Here is a 16,924-nt window from a genome sequence, read left to right as displayed (position 1 = left end):
AAAACTACAATTCCCACCATGCCCTGCTGATGGCTGTAGGTTGTCTGGACATGCTGGGAGTTATAGTTTTACAACATCTGGAGGGCCGCAGTTTGAGGATGCCTGCTCTAAAACTAATATTTTTTTGGGGGAAAAAAATTGTTTCCGTGTCTCCAAAGTCTGAGAGCCATAGTTTTTTATGTTCTCTAGTGGACTGTTGGGGATTATAAAAATGTAGTACTCCATGGAAGTGTGATACTCCCTGAAGCAATCGATGACGCAGAGGCCCGGATGATCGGGGCACGTGTCACACTGAGTGGTGGTGTCCTTCCGTATCCCCCTCTTGTGACACACTCTGCATCTTTTTTGGGTTCGTCCCTTCTTTTCAGTATGGTGAACCACACCTGGAAAGTGTTGGCCAGGGACGATCCGGGCGCCTCCAGTTCCCGAGGTACTCCGGCCTGCTCTTTCCCGGTCCGAAAAGATCAGGTCTTTGAGGACTGCCTCATAGAACTGGAGGAATGTCCCTGTGCTGCCAGCGCTTCGGGATAGTACAAAAGAGTTGTACATGGCAACCTGTACAAGTAGACCGAACTTTTTTGTACCATGCCCGGGTTTTGCGCATGGCATTATATGGCTTGAGGACTTGATCAGAGAGATCAACTCCTCCCATATACCGATTGTAGTCGACGATACAATCGGGCTTGAGGACCGTTGCCGCGGTACCTCGCACAGGGACAGGGGTGGTGCTGTTTACCGTGGATTGTGGACAGCATAAGGACATCCCTCTTGTCCTTATATCTGATCGGCAACAGGTTTCCACTGGTAAGTGCACGGGTCTCACCCCTGGGGATAGGTACCTGGAGGGGGTAGGCAGGGAGGCCGCGGTTGATTTTCCGCACGGTCCCACAAGCGAACGTGGATCTGGCGGCAAGGGACCTGAACAAGGGAATGCTGGTATAAATGTTATCCACGTACAAGTGATAACCGTTATCCAGCAGTGGGTACATAAGGTCCAACACGGAATCTCGCTAACACCCAGAGTGGGGGGAAATTCTGGGGGTTGAATACGGGAATCTCGCCCCTCGTACACACGAAATTTGTAAGTGTACCCTGAGGTACTCTCACAAATTTTGTATAGCTTCACGCCATACCTCGCCCGTTTTGTGGGAATTAATTGCGGAAACTGAGTCTCCCCTTAACCCCTTAAGGACTTAGGACGTACCGATACGGCATGGGTCCCGAATCCTTACGTGGATCTGGCGGCAAGGGACCTGAACAAGGGAATGCTGGTATAAAAGTTATCCACGTACAAGTGGTAACCGTTATCCAGCAGTGGGTACATAAGGTCCCACACGAGTTTCCCCGCTAACACCCAGAGTGGGGGGACATTCTGGGGGTTGAATACGGGAATCTCGCCCCTCGTACACACGAAATTTGTAAGTGTACCCTGAGGTACTCTCACAAATTTTGTATAGCTTCATGCCATACTCGCCCGCTTTGTGGGAATTAATTGGCGGAAACTGAGTCTCCCCTTGAACGCAACGAGAGACTCATCAACCGCGACCTCCCTTCCAGGTACGTAGGCCTGTTCAAATTTGGCCCCAAAGTGATCGATGACCGGCCGTATCTTATACAGACAGTCATGGGCAGGATCACCTCGGGGGGGACATGCTGCATTATCTGAATAATGAGCCCCTCCTGATGAAGAAATAAAGCGAAACGTGCGTCGAGGAGCACGCCAAACAGAGCCAATCCACATTGACACACTACTTAACACAGGGTAAGAAAAAAGAGACTTTGACCGGCTTGCTTGTATAGATATGGTAGCACCTGCTGATGCACCTTATAAGTTATTTTATGTCGGCCGCAGTATTTTAATGTTATCTACACCTGTAATACATTCATGCTAATGCACTTTAGGCTTAGATAGCCGTGAGCACATCCAGAGCCAGCTTCCATATTTGTAGGCTGACCTGGGCGTTTTTACACAGCTTTCATATAGCAAGACAACTAACTATTTAGCAGAAATTTTAGTGATGTCAATGAGGACTGTCTTTTATGGTACTCTGTATGGTCTCTGCATTCATGTTTTTGTAAATGTGTTTTATGTATATGTCTTTTATGTCATTCAATAAAAATAATAAATTATTTTAATGGATATTATATAGTACCGATTCTCCTTTAAGTTGATAATTATCTGAATAATGCAGACATTTCCGGATGGCCTCAAACCGGGGACGTGTCATGGCCATACTGTACAGTGGGGTCTGGTATAGGACATCCCCACTCCAGTATTGCCTGACACTGGGTTTTTGGACTAGACCCATATGCAGCACGAGGCCCCAAAATGTCCTCATCTCGGCTGCACTGACCGGCGTCCAGCCACCGGGTGTAGCCAAAAATGAGCCTGGGTTTTGAGCGACGAACTGTTGGGCGTACAGATTCGTCTGCTCCCACCATCAGATTCACCAGTGGGTTACTGAAAAAAAAACTAAATAGTCAATTTCAGTAAACCCCCACTGTGGGAATCTGGATTCCAGGATTGCCAGCAAAATCCGGAATCTCAGGCTGGTGGTGGTGGGGGGATGGTGGGGGGTGGGGCAAGTGGCAGGGGGGGCTGGGTTCTGCTAGATGGATCAAAGAAATTTGTGTAAAAGTTCTTTTTTTTTTTTTCCTAACTAACTTTTCCCTTCTTTCCCTCCTAACAGTGCCTCTCCCTCACTGACCCTAACCTACCTGGGTGGCGATGGGTGCAGGAGGGTGATGGATAAGAATTAGGGGGACGCAGGAGCTGGTGCTGAACGTTGCTGCACACGGTGAGGGTGCTGGACAGGAAGAGGAGGGGAGAGAGGAGCGCAGGAAATTGAATCTCGCGCCTCTCTCCCCTGCACCAATCAGCACCCTGGACAGCAGTGTTCAGCACCAGGGCCAGCATCGCCTCTCCAAATCTTCGTACTGCGATTGGTGGTGTGTAATCACGCCACCGATCGCAGTCTTTTTCCGGTTCATTGGGTCACAGGACACCCGAATGGACCGGAAACGCAGAAAACCGCAGGTTCTGAATTGACCTGCGGTTTTCTGCGATCGTCGATACGGGGGGGGGGGGGGGGGTCAAATGACCTCCCCCTGCGTTGTTATGATTTCAGCCGGCATCACGTTCCGATTAACCCCCGCGGCGCCGGAATTGCGAATTAAAGCCATGACGTACCGTACGTCATGGGTCCTTAAGGATTCGGGACCCATGCCGTACCGGTACGTCCTAAGTCCTTAAGGGGTTAAAAAGAATATAGCTCTCAGAAAATGACAACACAAAAACATTTTTCTTTTAAATTCAAAAATGCTTTTATTTTGTCAAAGCAGGAAAACTAAAAAAAAATATATAAAATTGGTACCTCTATGATCATACTGACCAGCACAATAAAGTTAACATGTTTTTCCCACACAGTCCACAGTGTGCCAAAAAACAGTGGTAAAAAGCGAAATAAAAAAGTCATATGTACACCAAATAGAACCAATAATAATGGCAACTTATTCCGCATAAACAAGTCCTCACACAGCTCAATCAAGAGAAAAGAAAATCAAAACATATGGTTCTCAGAAGATAGCCATACTGGTACCATAGAAGCTTTCAATCTAGCAAAATCTGCACTGCAAAAGCCAAAAGATGATCTTTCCCTTCTGAACCCTGCAGTGTACCCAAACAGCAGGTTACGTCCACAATTCACATTTATGGCATTTGCACACCCAGGAGAACACGCCTAACAATTTAAGTGGTGTGGTGTGTCTCAGATGGCACAAACTGAGCACAGCATACTGGGCACTGAAAAGCCATATTTGTGGAAAACTTGTAATTTTCATTTTGCAAGCTCCCCTGCTCATTAATTTCTATACTTGTGGTGTCAAAATGCTCACTACATCCCTTAATAAATAACTTGGGATGTAGTTTCCAAAATGGTATTACTTATTGGGATTTTTCACTGTACGGGTACTTCAGCATCTCTGCAAATGTGATGTAGTGCCCAAAAACTATTCCAGCTAAATCCATTCTCCAAAGCCAAATAGCACGCCTTCCCTTCTGAGCTGTGCCATGTACCCAAACAGCAGCTTACATCCACATTTATGGCATTTTCCAGACGCAGAAGACCTGCTTATCAGTCATAGAAATGTGTTGTAAGGATTGGATGGCATGATCTGGGCACAGCTTTTGGGCACTGAAATGCCATATCTGTGGAAAAATTTTAATTTAATTTTGCAGAGTCTGCTGTGCATTAATTTCTGCAAAATATCTGTGCCATCAAATGCTCACTCCACTCGTTAATATCTTGTGGGGTGGACTTTCCAAACGAGGCAACTTCTCTGGGGTTCCATTTATTATTTCACCTCGAAGCCTTTACAGTTGTCAGCACGAGCTATGTAAATCACCACATTGGGCTTCAAAATGATGCACGGTGCTCTTATATTCTTGAGCCTGCTCTTACAATCAGGCAAAAGAATAGGGCTATATGCAGGGTGTTTCTAAAACCAGGCAGCACAGCATAATAATAATAATAGGTCTTATTTTTCAAACTGGCACACGCTGAGCAAAAAATACAGTTGGCACTGAAATGGCATATCTGTGTAAAATTGCATTTTACACTTTTCACTTTGTACTTTTGCAATCTGCTGTGCATTCATTTTTGCGAAACACTTAAATCTCTACACCCCTGGTAAGTTCTGTGATGGGTGTGGTTTCTAAACGTAGCGTTTCATTTTTTTTTACTTCACAGCTGAGCCTCTACAGTTGTCAGCTGTATAAATCCCCAAACTAGGCCTTGAATAAAAATGGTGCTTCTTTTCATCTGAACCTTGCAGTGCGTCCAAAAAGGAATTTATGACCCATATGGGGTATTGTCGTACTCATGAAAATATGTAACAAAATTTTGGATGTTTTTTCTCCAATTGCCACTTGTGAAAACTGTGGGGCTAAGCAGCATCTTATTGGAAAAAATAAAATTTATTCAATTTCACAGCCTAGTGTTACTACTGTAAATTATATGAAATGTTTGTTGTGTCAAAGTGCTCAGTACACCCCTTAAAGAATTCCTTGATGACTGTACCTTACAAAAAAGAGGTCATTTTTGGGTGGTACTCTTCAAATGTGACATGGCACCTTAAAATCATTCCAGCAAATTCTGCCCTTCAAAACCCAAATGGCATGCCTTCCTTTCTGAGCCTGCTGTGTGCACAAAAAAACTGTTTACACATATGTTGTGATGACTAGAGTGGCCTTGTGGTTCGTCCAGTGGTCGTTTCGTGGCAACTTTGCTCGTTCGTTGTTCACAGAACGGACGGAACATATGGGGATATTCGTGCCCCGCCATATTCTTTTACATTGTAAAGAACTTTGACCCATCACACATCCATCAGGAGGTATAGGACAGCCAATTGAGACGTTTCAGCACATGGACATACCCCCTACCTTATAAATAAACCTGATTCTGAGCGCCCATTTTACATCAGTCTTTTGCCAGTGTAGGGAGAGGTTGCTGTGTGGAGCAGGACAGGCTGTTAGGGACACCAAACGCTAGCTAATAGGGCCACAAAGTGCTTTTAAGGACTGGTATTGGTGTGCTATCGATACGTGTGATATACTGAGGGGGGTAATATACTTATAATATACTTTCTAACATAGAAAGTATATTATAGTGCAATTGTATTGCTGCAGCAGTTGTGTGCGGTTCTGCTGCGATACTGCAGCCACACAGAGTGCCAAAACGCTGATTGAACAAATACATTCTACTGGTCTGATTTACCAGTTTGCTCCCAAAAAAACTGATTGAAGCAGGGTGTTATATACCAATAATATACTTTCTATATAGTGCATTTAGGTATAGTGCAGGCATTTGTTTGCCGTTTTACTGCATTACCACAGCTACACAGAGTGACAAACCGCCATTGGAACAAATAATTTCTACTAGTGTGATAAACCATGTTGCCCCCCAAAAACTGATTGAAGCAGGGGTGTTATTTCGCTAAAATCATTTGCAGTCATGTCTTGTGAAAGAGCATAGGGCGGTATTTCAGTAATACACAAAACATTTAAACGCACTGCACGGTTGCATTCATTTCTTGGTGAAAGAGTATAGGGGCTTTTTTTATAAAAAAATAAATAATAATAATACATACGCACTGCTGGAAAAAGCAATATAAAATATATATTTTCAGTTCACTTTTGCAGTTATTTCTGTTGAAAGTGTATAGTGGCCTATTTCAGTCCTACAAGAAAATACATTTTCAGTTCACTTCTGCAGTTTTTTTCTGTTGGAAGCATATAGTGGCCTATTTGAGTCCAACATGAAATATATATTCTCAGGTCACTGGTGTATTGCAGTATAAAAAGAAAAATACATTCGCCATTCGTTGGTGCACTTATACAGTTGCAAGAAAAAGTATGTGAACCCTTAGGATTAGTGGATTTCTGCACAAATTGGTCATAAAAATGTGATCTGATCTTCATCTAAGTCACAACAATAGACAATCACAGTCTGCTTAAACTACTAACACACAAAGTATTAAATGTTACCATGTTTTTATGAACACACCATGTAAACATTCACAGTGCCGGTGGAAAAAGTATGTGAACCCTTGGATTTAATAACTGGTTGAACCTCCTTTGGCAGCAATAACTTTAACCAACCGTTTCCTGTAGTTGCAGATCAGAGGTGCACAACGGTCAGGAGTAATTCTTGACCATTCCTCTTTACAGAACGGTTTCAGTTCAGCAATATTCTTGGGATGTCTGGTGTGAATCGCTTTCTTGAGGTCATGCCACAGCATCTCAATAGGGTTGAGGTCAGGACTCTGACTGGGCCACTCCAGAATGCGTATTTTCTTCTGTTTAAGCCATTCTGTTGTTGATTTACTTTCTATGCTTTGGGTCGTTGTCTGTTGCAACAATCCATCTTCTGTGAACTTCAGCTGATGGACAAATGGCCTTAAGTTCTACTGCAAATGTCTTGATAACTTGGGAATTAATTTTCCTTCGATGATAGCAATCTGTCCAGGCCCTGACGCAGCAAAGCAGCCCAAACCATGATGCGCACACCACCATACTTCACAGTTGGGATGAAGTTTGGTTGTTGCGGTGTGCTGTACTTCTTTTTCTCCACACATAGTGTTGTGTGTTTCTTCCAACAACTCAACTTTGGTTTCATCTGTCGACCAGAATATTTTGCCAGTAATGCTGTGGAACATCCAGGTGCTCTTGTGCAAACTGTAAACGTGCAGCAAGGTTTTTTTTTTTGGACAGCAGTGGCTTCCTCTGTGGTAATCCTCCCATGAAATCCATTCTTGTTTAGTGTTTTACATATCGTAGATTCGCTAACAGGGATGTTAGCATATGCCAGAGGCTTTTGTAAGTCTTTAGCTGACACTCTAGGATTCTTCTTCACCTCATTGAGCAGTCTGCGCTGTGCTCTTGCAGTCATCTTTACAGGATTGCCACTCCTAGGGAGAGTAGCAGCATGCTGGAACTTTCTCCATTTATAGACAATTTGTCTTACCGTGGACTGATGAACAGCAAGGCTTTTGGAGATGCTTTTATAACCCTTTCGAGCTTTATGCAAGTCAACAATTCTTAATTGTAGGTCTTCTGAGAGCTCTTTTGTGCGAGGCATCATTCACATCAGGCAATGCTTCTTGTGAAAAGCAAACCCAGAACTGGTGTGTGTTTTTTATAGGGCAGGGCAGCTGTAACCAACACCTCCAATCTCATCTCATTGATTGGACTCCAGTTGGCTAACACCTCACTCCAATTAGCTCCTGGAGATGTCATAGTCTAGGGTTTCACATACTTTTTCCACCTGCACTGTGAATGTTTACATGGTGTGTTCAATAAAAACATGGTAACATTTATTTCTTTGTGTGTTATTAGTTTAAGCATACTGTGATTGTCTATTATTGTGACTTAGATGAAGATCAGATCACATTTTATGACCAATTTGTGCAGAAATCCATATAATTTCAAAGGGTTCACATACTTTTTCTTGCAACTGTAATTAGAAAAACCTATATTGACGTATATCAGTAAAAAATAAATATTCATTCGCCATTTCGCTGCTGCACTTATATTTTGAAAAAACTTTAATCACGTATAGCAGTAGAAAAAGAAATATACATTCGCCATTCTCTGCTGCACTTTATCTTGAAAAACTTTTTTTGACGTATATCAATAGAAAAATAAAAATATATTCAGATTTCTCTTTTGCAGTTATATGTGGTAAAAGCCTTTAGTGGCGTATTTCTGTACAAAAATCAAGATATATTCAGCATTCAGCTCTGCAGTTATATGTGGGAAAGTCCTTTTTGCGGTATGGACTGAATTACGTTGTGTTAAAATTTTGTATTTACGTTTCACACACTGCAAACTTACGTGTTGATGTCCATAAGAGCAGCGCACCAATACAGGTGAATACACTATGCAGTTTCTTTTGAAATATTTGGGGGGAAAAAATCTTGTATTCGGTGTTAACCGCTGCACTGATATGCTCTAAAATCTCTTTTGAAATATTTGGGTGGAAAAAAATCTTGTATTCAGTGTTAAGCGTTGCACTAATATGCACTAAAATCTCTTTTGAAATTTTTTTTGGGGAAAAAAATTGTATTCTGCGTTAAGCGCTGCACTTCTATGCGGTAAAACCTGTTGTGATTTATTTCGGTGGAAATAAAATTTCCTTCTCCTCCATTAACTTCCTCATCTCTTCATTAACATCGGACACACTAACTTACATCCCTCCCCCCCAGCTATATATCTAAGTGGTTCCTGCACCACCTAGGAGCGAATAAAGGAAAATGATACTGCCTCCCTACAGCATGATACCACAATAATTTGATATGACAATTTAGTAAGAGTTTAAAGTGCCCACATATAGCACATAGTGGGACACTGCATCAAGATGAATCAGGCGTGGATCAGTCAGGATTTCATCACACCAATGACTGATGCACTCAGACTAGATCATCCATGGTGCCTACACCCACATTTTGACAAAGAGACCGGTTTCTCTGGCTACCTGCCTCAGAGCTACTATTCTGATGCTGTTACCCGCCTGCTGCCAAACATCTGATGCCAAGTGCTCTGTCTTTCACACCACCATCTTCAGCGAGTACTAGTATTGCCACCCACCTCCACACTATGTCACCTTGCCACTCTGTGGCCTACTGATGCTGCCATGTCCACACTATGTCACATTGCCACTCTGTGGCCTCCTGGTGTTGCCATGTCTACACTATGTCACTGTGCCACTTTGTTATATTCATGCTGCTGCTGCCATGTCCACACTATTTCATAGTGCCACTCTGTTGTATCATGCTGCTGCTGCCATCTCCACACTATGTAACCTGGCTACTCGCTGGCCTCCACATACTGCTGCCAAACTACATACTCTGTGATTGTGCCACTCGGTTGCCTCCTTATACGGATGCCACCATCCACACTGTCATTGTGCCACTCTGGGGCCTTCTGATGCTGCCACCTCCAGACTTTGTCATTGGGCCACGTGTGGTCTCCTCATGCTGCTTCCACCTCACACTCTGTCTTAGGGACACTCTGTGGACTTCACATGCTGTTCACACTCTCCCCACTTCATGACTGGGCCACTATTTTGGCTTTCGGCCTGGCTGACATCATCATTTATTTGACCTTTCTTCTGATCTGTCTGAAGGAAGGAAAAATGAGACGCACAACAGATCAGGGGGGCTCTACTTGTATAAGTGTGTAATAGAACAGTTCTGTAGACATCTATGTGGAATCAGCTGACAAGGGTGTAAAAAGAGTGCACTTCTTCTTGACCACTAACATCGACCTATAAGGCAGAGTTCATACTTGAGTTATTAGGCCAGGTTTGGCAATTTAAGTACACTTTCTTATAATTTTAATCAAGTTTGGTTTAATAAAGTTAATGTTAAAATATTTAATGCATTTAATAATAAAAATTAAATGTTGTGGAAGACAGGAGAGAATTGACCAGTCTTCTGTTTATTCAACGACGTTGTGTTGGCGGTGGAGAAAGCATTCCAAAAAAAAAATTACTCTCCACCTGGAGCCGAATCCTGTCAAGATTGATGCAAGTGCGGTATTGGCTGTTCATCCAGCAAGATACTTCTGGGGGAACCTGCCTGGCATGCTTAGGCCTCTACTAGCGACAGACAATGAGAGGACAAAGCTTCAAGATTGCTTGGAGCCTGGAAGAGTTGCAAATTTAATCACGATTCAAACCAACCAGGGCCCAGTCTCTTCGTCAGGGGTTCCAGTCATCATGGAATAGAAAGGACGGCATCCTTATTATATTTAATACATTTAATAATAAAAAATGTAATACATTTTATAATAAAAATTAATTTTTTCCTAACACAGGAGGAAGATGACATCCTGTGGTGCACGGAGATGGATATGGTCTTCAGATTTCCACACAAATGTCTCAGAAATGAACCTCGGCTTCCAAAGCAGCTCTGGGAAGATCATGGAGCGTCCCGATCATTCGTCATCTATTCGCCCCACTTTATTCTGGAAGTGTGTAGAACCCGTGTGGGACCCCCACGCTTGCAGATTTATCATGGGAGACACCGAATGTTATAATATATATGGAATTATTTCATAATAAATTGTTTAATAAATGTAATAAAACATAAAAAAAAAATCTTAGGAGAGAATCGGACAGTCTTCAGTTTATTCCACGACGTGGAGAGTGTTGCGATGGAGAAGCATTCCAAAAAAACAATTCCTCTACACCTGGAGCCGAATCCTGTCAAGATTGATGCAAGTGCATTATTGGTTGCTCATCCAGCAAGATACTTCTGGGGGAACCTGCATGCCATGCTTAGGCCTCAACTAGCGACAGACAATGAGAAGAAGACAAAGCTTGTTCTTTTCTGTACATTGAATGAATAATTTTTGGGGCCTGTACTCACTGGCCTGCAGTAAAATTGATATCTAATGACAGTCTAATATACCTCCAGCCGCATAATCACTTGATGTTTTCTGTCTGGTGAATGGCCTAATGTTTGGGGCTGTACTCCCATGGTCTTAAAATAAAAATTTCTAGGCTCCAGCATGGCACATTTTTGAGAGTTTGAATTTAAGACGCATAAAAATGGCCCTGGTATGTAACTGTCCATGTTGTGGGACGATTTGTGCACTTCTTGTAAGTATTGGTGGCTGCAAATATGAGCTGAAGGTTTTTCAGGTTCGCCTGCCATTAAAGTGAATGGGGCCCGCCGCGAACTTGCGGTTCACGAATATTTGACCGCGTTCGCGAACCGTCCTGGCTGATGTTTGTCCATCACTAGTGATAACTTAGGGTCAAAGTTCGGGTTCAGGTCCCGAACTTGACCCGAACTCGAACCTCATTGAAGTCAATGGGGACCTGAACTTTGATGCACTAAAATGGCTGTAAAATAGTCATAGTAAGGGCTAGAGGGCTGCAAAAGGAACAAAATGGGGGTAAGAGCAGGACAATTGCCTTGCAAACAAATGGGGATAGGGAAATGACTTAAAATAACATAGAATAGAATTTAAAAAAAAAAAAATAATCTTGAACTAGGAGGCAGAGATCAAAATGGAATAGGAGGTTGAGAAGGCAGTAGACGTGGCAGTGTAGGTGGAAGCGGCAGTGGAGGAGGAGGAGATAGCCAACACTGTTTTTTTTTCCTTTATTTATTTATTTTTTATAAAGTTGGGAAGGCCCTAAAACATTGGAAAATGGAAAAGAGAACGCAAAGAGAAAGCGCGCTGGAGTATAACAATGGCTTGGTGCGGCCGGTATACTTGTCTATTCAGCCCAAGATACGGACAAGTCCTGTGGGATCCATGCCTGGTTAATTTTAATGAACATGAGCTTTTCCATGTTGGCTGTGGACAGACGGCTGCGCTTGTCTGTGATCACCCCCCCAGCCGTGCTAAACACACGTTCGGACAATACACTGGCCACAGGGCAGGCCAGCACCTCCAAGGTGTAAAGGGAAGCTCAGGCCATGTGCCCAATTTGGAGACCCGGAAGTTGAATGGGGCAGACCCATCAGTCAGTACGTGTAAGTGTGGTCACACGTACTGTTCCACCATGCTGCTGAAATGCTGCCTCCTGCTAAGACGTTCTGTATCAGCTGGTGGTTCTGGTTGTTGTGGTGTGCTGAAAAAAGCTTTTCCACATTTTGGCCATGCTAACCCTCCTCCCTCTGAAGTGCTGGCGGTGCCCCAGCTGAGCTAGCGACTTCTTCCTCCTCCACTGCCTTTGCCTTGTGCTTCCACTGAGCCCCCGCTGTCAGGTGGGAATGCCATCAGCAGCGCGTCTACCAGCGTGCGCTTGTACTTGTGCATCTTCCGATCAGCTCCAGTGACAGAATTAAGAATGGCACGCTGTCCTTGTAGCGGGGATACAGCAGGATGGCCCACCAGTAATCAGCACTGGTTAGAATGTGGGCAACTCGGTGGTCGTTGGGGAAGGCACTGCAGCATGTAGTCGCTCAAGCTGTCCTCTGTGGGAGATGTAACGTCTGTGTCCTCTGTATCCCCCAGCCATGCTCCAGTGATGCACATGAGCTGCTTTGAATGCACATCTGCTGTGAACATGGTCCTCCTCCTCATTCTCCAGAACTGTGTCCTGGCTGGACAGTTGTGTACCTGGCATCTGTTGGTGCAGGAACCCACCCTCCAAGCCACTTGTGATTGACTGGCCTGATAACTGTGGAAATGATCCCTCTTCTTCCTCCTCTTCCTCCTGTGCCACATCCTCTATCATCATCGCCCGAAGCGTTTTTCAAGGAGACATAGAAGTAGGATAGTAACGCTGAGGATGGCGTCATCGGCACTGGCCATGTTGGTGGAATACTCAAAACAGTTCAACACTGCACACACGTCCCACATGGAGGCCCACTCGTTGGTGGTGAAGTGGTGCTGTTCCGCAGAGCGACTTACCCGTGTGTGCTGCAGCTGAAACTCCACTGTCGTCTGCTGCTGCTCCTACAGTCTTTCCAGCATGTGCAAGGTGGAGTGAGTACCTTGTGAGTACGTCGCATATGAGGCGGAAAGGCCAAAGTTACACTGCAGCGCAGACAGGTGAGCAGCAGCAGAGTGAGAACGCCGAAAGCGCACACAGACGGCCCACACTTTCGGCAGCAGCTCGATATATTGGGGTAATTTTTCAGGGAAACTCTGCACTACCAAATTCAGCACAGGGATGTGCGTCAAACCGGGTAGACCCAGAGCTGCTACGAGATTTCGCCCGTTATCATACACCACCAGGCCGGGCTTGAGACTCAGTGGCACCAACCGTTCATCGGTCTGTTATTCCATGGCCGTCCACAGCTCCTGCGCGATGTTGGGTTTTTCCACCAAACAAATGTGTTTCAAAACAGTTTGCTGTCATTTCCCCCTGGCTGTGCTGAAGTTGGTGGTGCAGGTGTTACGCTGACCGGATGAGGAGGTGACAGAGTAGGAAGCGGAGGAGGCAACAGGAGCAATGAGAAACGTCCTGCAATCCTCGGTGGCGGAAGGACATGCGCCAAACTGCTATCTGCCTCAGGCCCAGCTGCCACTGCATTAACCCAGTGTGCTGTTAGGGAGCTATAACGTCCCTGCCCGTGCTTACTGGTCCACGTATCGGTGGTTATGTGGACCTTGCCACAGATAGCGTTACGCAGTGCACACCAGATTTTGTCCGACACTTGGTTGTGCAGGGCATGGATGGCTCGCATGGAAAAGTAGTGGTAACAGGGAACCACGTACTGTGGGACAGCCACTGTCATAAGGTTTTTAAAAGTCTCGGTCTCCACTAGACGGAATGACAGGATTTTCAAAGGCAGGAATTTTGAAATGCTGACATTCAGGGCCAGGGTACACTGGTGGGTAGGGGGGTACTTCCTCTTTCTCTCCAGTGTTTGGGGGATAGACAGCTGAAGGCTTCCATGGGACAGTGTGGAGATGCTTGGTGACAGTGGTGGAGGTGGAGGTGTTGTTGCGACATCCTCTGTTTGCGGGGTGGCAGGTTCCACTGTTACTTCAGAAGGGTAGCAAGAGGCCGAGACCGCAGCAGAAGAGGGAGTAGGAGGAGCCTGAGATCTTTTGTGGTTTTTGAGGTGTGTACTCACTGCAGCTCGTGCTTTGTATTTAGATACCTGGTCATGCAGGTGATGCTCAGGTTTAGAACATTTTATGCCTCGCTTCAGGCTCCGATTGCACAGTGTGCAAACCGCTCGTGTCTTGCCACGCCAGGAACTCCTTGGAGCTGACTTTGGTGTGCTCAGTCCCTGGGTGCGGTGGGCAGTAGCAGGCATGCTGGCTAGGGGACGGCCACTCTGCTTTTGCACAGTGTTCCTTCTTTTGCTGTGCAGCTGGTACTGTGTGACCACCACCTTTTCCTCCGAACTGCACATGTCAGATGGATTAACTATATTAATTTCCTGTCACAGATGCAGTGCAGGTGTACCTCACACCAAAAATGGGTATATGTCACCCATCGAACTAACAGATGGATTAACTATATTCATTTCCCTGTCAAGGATGCAGTGCAGGAGTACCTCACACAAAAAACGGGCATATGTCACCCAGAAAACTAACAGACGGCTTAACTATATTAATTTCCCTTTCACGTATGCAGTGCAGGTGTACCTCACACCAAAAATCGGAATATGTAACCCACAGAATTAACAGCCAGATTCATTATTATATTTCTGTGTCAGGGGTGCAAAGCTGGTGTATTGCACACAAAAAAATCAGTATAGGTCACCCACAGAATATTAAATAGCCAAATGAGATTCCTAACGCTCTCCCTCACACCTGCTTCCTGACACTGCACTACTAAGAGCTGATGGGTGGTTGCTACACGTGATCCAGCTTGTATAAAGGCTAGGTCACATGATGCACTGACCAATCATAGCCATTGCTATTACTAGGCATGGCTTTAATGGCTTTTAAGTGCCCATAGCTTAAAAGCTTGTTCTGCAGCCTTTAAACAAGCTTTATTAAATGCCCCAAACACCGAACTCGCAAAGTTCAGTACGGACTCGAACTTTGCAGTTCGGGTTCGCTCATTACTAGAATTTTTTTTATTTTCACAGCCAAGTTTTTCTAAATTCTATTAAACACCTGAGGGATCAAAACACTCACTACACCACTCAAAATGGGGTTACTTTCTAGAGAAAAAACAATTCAGCAAAATGTCTCCCTCAAAAACCATTTGGCAATCCTTCCCTTCTGAGCACTGTGGTGTGCCCATACCGCAGTTTTCAACCACATATGTGTCTATAAACTGCAGAATCAGCTAAATAAACATTTAGGTTTGTTTTGCTGTTAACACTTGCTTTGTTACAGGAAAAAAAAGATTGAAATGGAAAATCTTTAAAAAAAAGAAATTTTAAAATGTCACCTCCATTTTTGCTTTAATAACTGTGGAACATTGAAAGGGTTAACAAAGTCTCTAAAATAGGCTTTGAATAACTTGAGTGGTAGTTTCTAAAATGGGGTAATTTATGGGCGTTTTCTATTATGTAAGCCCCTCAAAGTTACTAAAGATTTGGATTGGTCCTAAGAGTCGCTTTTGGAGATTTTTCTTGAAAAGTTGAAAAATTTCTTTAAAAAATATAAAATGACTCCAACATAATGTTAGACATATGAGAAATGTTAATAACTATTTTGTGAAATATGACTGTCTTAAAATCAGAAAAATTCAAGTTTAGAAATGCATTTATTTTTTAAAAAATTTCTGTAAATCATGGATTATTCAAAATAAAGGTAAAACATATCATTCCAAATTTACCACTAATATAAACTACGATTTGTCACAAAAAACTGTCTCAGAATCATCTGGATATGTAAAAGTGTTCCAATGTTATTACCACATAAAGTGACACATGTCAGATTTGAAAAATGAGCCAGGATGTCAGAAAGGTGAAACTGGCTCAGTGTGAAAGTGGTTAATTTAACTGCATATTTACTAGTAATTCGAATTGCAGGAAATAAACTTTATAATTAAAAATGAACAGAATGACAATGTCAGTCACTCACCTTTATTCTGCCACCGTTGGAGACAGCAATAAAAAAATCTATATCTCTATACATAAAAAAATAAATAATCAATAAACTTGTTCACATCTTTCATGTTCTGTATACATGCACATTTAGCCAACCCATGCTTATTCCAACTCTAAGACAAAATAACAAATTTTTTGACATCATAAAGTACTTGTCAGAATAAAAGATGAGAAATGTGAAAGTTTATGGTTAGTAGAATTATTGTGTATAACAAAACATCAAGAGGCGGTTTCTTCTAGCAGACATTGTAAGAGCTACCCATTAATGGGAGTCTGTCACCAGCATTTCACTTTTTTAACCCTTCCCACAGCTCCCTAGCATGCTTACAGTTAATAAAAACGTTACCTCTGGCATCATCCTGGACTTATAGAACCCTCAAAAACGATCTTTATAAGATATGCAAATTAAGGCTCGCAAGTGCCCAGGGCGGCGTTACTCTCTTAGGTGCCCTGCTTGCTCAACCTTCTCATTGCGTCCCCCCGCCCCTTCCTACCCTCTGCCCGCCTTTGTACTAACTTGTTATGCTGCCGCTTCACCCCGATACTAGAACATATGTAGCATCCTGACCAAAGGGCACTCATCCTGATAATGGCGACGCCGTCCGGAACCTGTCCCTCAGCAATAAAAAACTATATGTCCCTATATGTACAATAAACACTCCCTACACGCATGTTTCACTGCCAGGACAACAGCATTTCATCAGGGGAGATGAAAAAGTATTAGGAATCAATATATAAGGATAAACTACCGATCCCATACAGCAAGTTAAAGATTGTACGTCTGCTGGTAGAGAGGGGTACCAAGGTGGTGGGACCCCCCCAAGGGCAACCTCAAAAATGGGAGGTAAAAGGTTGTGCAGGGTAAAGATAAAAATCCCTG

This window comes from Bufo bufo, chromosome 5, assembly GCF_905171765.1.
Source record: "Bufo bufo chromosome 5, aBufBuf1.1, whole genome shotgun sequence".
Classification (NCBI taxonomy): Eukaryota; Metazoa; Chordata; class Amphibia; order Anura; family Bufonidae; genus Bufo; species Bufo bufo.
This window is presented reverse-complemented; position numbering follows the sequence as displayed.